We start from the raw sequence: 5,000 nt of genomic DNA, 5'->3' as shown, positions 1-5,000 counted from the left end.
CATTTTTGGCTGCGCGAGCGAGCGGCGTGCGGCGGACAGCGAGCGAAGCGAGAGGCAGCACCGTCCCTGCTATACGAAAGCCCCATCCAGCCCTGTGCCACCCGGGGGGTTCCAGGGTGCTGAGATGGCTGACATTTTGCTCCGCTCACGACGGTCGCCGCGGCACACAGAACAGCCCAAAAACAGGCCAAAACAGCCCAAAAACGGGCCAAAACTGGCATTTTTGGCTGCGCGAGCGAGCAGCGAGCGGCGGACAGCGAGCGAAGCGAGAGGCAGCACCGTCCCTGCTATACGAAAGCCCCATCCAGCCCTGTGCCACCCGGGGGGTTCCAGGGTGCTGAGATGGCTGACGTTTTGCTCCGCTCACGACGGTCGCCGCGGCACGCAAGAACAGGCCAAAAACTGGGCCAAAACAGCCCAAAAACGGGCCAAAACTGGCCATTTTTGCTGCGCGAGCGAGCGGAGAGGCGGCGAACAGCGAGCGAAGCGCGAGGCAGCACCGTCCCTGCTATACGAAAGCCCCATCCAGCCCTGTGCCACCCGGGGGTTCAGGGTGCTGAGATGGCTGACATTTTGCTCCGCTCACGACGGTCACCGCGCCACACAAGAACAGCCCAAAAACAGGCCAAAACAGCCCAAAAACGGGCCAAAACTGGCCATTTTTGGCTGCGCGAGCGAGCGGCGAGCGGCGAACAGCGAGCGAAGCGAGAGGCAGCACCGTCCCTGCTATACGAAAGCCCCATCCAGCCCTGTGCCACCCGGGGGGTTCCAGGGTGCTGAGATGGCTGACGTTTTGCTCCGCTCACGACGGTCACCGCACCACGCAAGAACAGGCCAAAAACTGGCCAAAACAGCCCAAAAACGGGCCAAAACTGGCCATTTTTGGCTGCGCGAGCGAGCGGCGAGCGGCGAACAGCGAGCGAAGCGAGAGGCAGCACCGTCCCTGCTATACGAAAGCCCCATCCAGCCCTGTGCCACCCGGGGGTTCCAGGGTGCTGAGATGGCTGACGTTTTGCTCCGCTCTCGACGGTCACCGCGCAATGCAAGAACAGGCCAAAAACTGGCCAAAACGGCCCAAAAAACGGGCCAAAACTGGCCATTTTTGGCTGCGCGAGCGGCGAGCGGCGGACAGCGAGCGAAGCGAGAGGCAGCACCGTCCCTGCTATACGAAAGCCCCATCCAGCCCTGTGCCACCCGGGGGGTTCCAGGGTGCTGAGATGGCTGACGTTTTGCTCCGCTCTCGACGGTCACCGCGCAATGCAAGAACAGGCCAAAAACTGGCCAAAACGGCCCAAAAACGGGCCAAAACTGGGCCATTTTTGGCTGCGCGAGCGAGCGGCGAGCGGCGGACAGCGTGCGAAGCGAGAGGCAGCACCGTCCCTGCTATACGAAAGCCCCATCCAGCCCTGTGCCACCCGGGGGGGTTCCAGGGTGCTGAGATGGCTGACGTTTTGCTCCGCTCTCGACGGTCACCGCGCAATGCAAGAACAGGCCAAAAACTGGCCAAAACGGCCCAAAAACGGGCCAAAACTGGCCATTTTTGGCTGCACGAGCGAGCGGCGAGCGGCGGACAGCGTGCGAAGCGAGAGGCAGCACCGTCCCCTGCTATACGAAAGCCCCATCCAGCCCTGTGCCACCCGGGGGGTTCCAGGGTGCTGAGATGGCTGACGTTTTGCTCGCTCTCGACGGTCACCGCGCAATGCAAGAACAGGGCCAAAAACTGGCCAAAACGGCCCAAAAACCGGGCCAAAACTGGCCATTTTGGCTGCACGAGGCGGAGCGGCGAGCGGCGGACAGCGAGCGAAGCGAGAGGCAGCACCGTCCCTGCTATACGAAAGCCCCATCCAGCCCTGTGCCACCCGGGGGGTTCCAGGGTGCTGAGATGGCTGACGTTTTTGCTCCGCTCTCGACGGTCACCGCGCAATGCAAAGAACAGGCCAAAAACTGGCCAAAACGGCCCAAAAACGGGCCCAAAACTGGCCATTTTTGGCTGCACGAGCGAGCGGCGAGCGGCGGACAGCGAGCGAAGCGAGAGGCAGCACCGTCCCTGCTATACGAAAGCCCCATCCAGCCTGTGCCACCCGGGGGGTTCCAGGGTGCTGAGATGGCTGACGTTTTGCTCCGCTCTCGACGGTCACCCGCGCAATGCAAGAACAGGCCAAAAACTGGCCAAAACGGCCCAAAAACGGGGCCAAAACTGGCCATTTTTGGCTGCGCGAGCGAGCGGCGAGCGGCGGACAGCGAGCGAAGCGAGAGGCAGCACCGTCCCTGCTTACGAAAGCCCCATCCAGCCCTGTGCCACCCGGGGGGTTCCAGGGTGCTGAGATGGCTGACGTTTTGCTCCGCTCTCGACGGTCACCGCGCAATGCAAGAACAGGCCCAAAAACTGGCCAAAACGGCCCCAAAAACGGGCCAAAACTGGCCATTTTTGGCTGCACGATGCGAGCGGCGAGCGGCGGACAGCGAGCGAAGCGAGAGGCAGCACCGTCCCTGCTATACGAAAGCCCCATCCAGCCCTGTGCCACCCGGGGGGGTTCCAGGGGTGCTGAGATGGCTGACGTTTTGCTCCGCTCTCGACGGTCACCGCGCAATGCAAAGAACAGGCCAAAACTGGCCAAAACGGCCCAAAAACGGGCCAAAACTGGCCATTTTTGGCTGCACGAGCGAGCGGCGAGCGGCGGACAGCGAGCGAAGCGAGAGGCTAGCACCGTCCCTGCTATACGAAAGCCCCATCCAGCCCCTGTGCCACCCGGGGGGGGTTCCAGGGTGCTGAAGTGGCTGACGTTTTGCTCCGCTCTCGACGGTCACCGGCGCAATGCAAGAACAGGCCAAAAAACTGGCCAAAACGGCCCCAAAAACGGGCCAAAACTGGCCATTTTGGCTGCACGAAGCGAGCGGCGAGCGGCGGACAGCGAGCGAAGCGCGAGGCAGCACCGTCCCTGCTATACGAAAGCCCATCCAGCCTCTGTGCCACCCGGGGGGTTCCAGGGTGCTGAGATGGCTGACGTTTTGCTCCGCTCTCGACGGTCACCGCGCAATGCAAGAACAGGCCAAAAACTGGCCAAAACGGCCCAAAAACGGGCCAAAACTGGCCATTTTTGGCTGCTGCGAGCGAGCGGCGAGCGGCGGACAGCGAGCGAAGCGAGAGGCAGCACCGTCCCTGCTATACGAAAGCCCCATCCAGCCCTGTGCCACCCGGGGGGTTCCAGGGTGCTGAGATGGCTGACGTTTTGCTCCGCTCTCGACGGTCACCGCGCAATGCAAGAACAGGCCAAAAACTGGCCAAAACGGCCCAAAAACGGGCCAAAACTGGCCATTTTTGGCTGCACGAGCGAGCGGCGAGCGGCGGACAGCGAGCGAAGCGAGAGGCAGCACCGTCCCTGCTATACGAAAGCCCCATCCAGCCCTGTGCCACCCGGGGGGTTCCAGGGTGCTGAGATGGCTGACGTTTTGCTCCGCTCTCGACGGTCACCGCGCAATGCAAGAACAGGCCAAAAACTGGCCAAAACGGCCCAAAAACGGGCCAAAACTGGCCATTTTTGGCTGCACGAGCGAGCGGCGAGCGGCGGACAGCGAGCGAAGCGAGAGGCAGCACCGTCCCTGCTATACGAAAGCCCCATCCAGCCCTGTGCCACCCGGGGGGTTCCAGGGTGCTGAGATGGCTGACGTTTTGCTCCGCTCTCGACGGTCACCGCGCAATGCAAGAACAGGCCAAAAAACTGGCCAAAACGGCCAAAAACGGGGCCAAAACTGGCCATTTTTGGGCTGCACGAGCGAGCGCGAGCGGGCGGACAAGCGAGCGAAGCGAGAGGCAGCACCGTCCCTGCTATACGAAAGCCCCATCCAGCCCTGTGCCACCCGGGGGGTTCCAGGGTGCTCGAGATGGCTGACGTTTTGCTCCGCTCTCGACGGTCACCGCGCAATGCAAGAACAGGCCAAAAACTGGCCAAAACGGCCCAAAAACGGGCCAAAACTGGCCATTTTGGTGCTGCACGAGCGAGCGGCGAGCGGCGGACAGCGAGCGAAGCGAGAGGCAGCACCGTCCCTGCTATACGAAAGCCCCATCCAGCCCTGTGCCACCCGGGGGGTTCCAGGGTGCTGAGATGGCGACCTGCTCGACGGTCACCGCGCAATGCAAGAACAGGCCAAAAACTGGCCAAAACGGCCCAAAAACGGGCCAAAACTGGCCATTTTTGGCTGCACGAGCGAGCGGCGAGCGGCGGACAGCGAGCGAAGCGAGAGGCAGCACCGTCCCTGCTATACGAAAGCCCCATCCAGCCCTGTGCCACCCGGGGGGTTCCAGGGTGCTGAGATGGCTGACGTTTTGCTCCGCTCTCGACGGTCACCGCGCAATGCAAGAACAGGCCAAAAACTGGCCAAAACGGCCCAAAAACGGGCCAAAACTGGCCATTTTTGGCTGCACGAGCGAGCGGCGAGCGGCGGACAGCGAGCGAAGCGAGAGGCAGCACCGTCCCTGCTATACGAAAGCCCCATCCAGCCCTGTGCCACCCGGGGGGTTCCAGGGTGCTGAGATGGCTGACGTTTTGCTCCGCTCTCGACGGTCACCGCGCAATGCAAGAACAGGCCAAAAACTGGCCAAAACGGCCCAAAAACGGGCCAAAACTGGCCATTTTTGGCTGCACGAGCGAGCGGCGAGCGGCGGACAGCGAGCGAAGCGAGAGGCAGCACCGTCCCTGCTATACGAAAGCCCCATCCAGCCCTGTGCCACCCGGGGGGTTCCAGGGTGCTGAGATGGCTGACGTTTTGCTCCGCTCTCGACGGTCACCGCGCAATGCAAGAACAGGCCAAAAACTGGCCAAAACGGCCCAAAAACGGGCCAAAACTGGCCATTTTTGGCTGCACGAGCGAGCGGCGAGCGGCGGACAGCGAGCGAAGCGAGAGGCAGCACCGTCCCTGCTATACGAAAGCCCCATCCAGCCCTGTGCCACCCGGGGGGTTCCAGGGTGCTGAGATGGCTGACGTTTTGCTCCGCTCTCGAC

This window comes from Musa acuminata, unplaced genomic scaffold (genome assembly GCF_036884655.1).
Source record: "Musa acuminata AAA Group cultivar baxijiao unplaced genomic scaffold, Cavendish_Baxijiao_AAA HiC_scaffold_593, whole genome shotgun sequence".
In the NCBI taxonomy this organism is placed as follows: domain Eukaryota; kingdom Viridiplantae; phylum Streptophyta; class Magnoliopsida; order Zingiberales; family Musaceae; genus Musa; species Musa acuminata.
Note: the sequence above shows the minus strand (reverse complement) of the source record.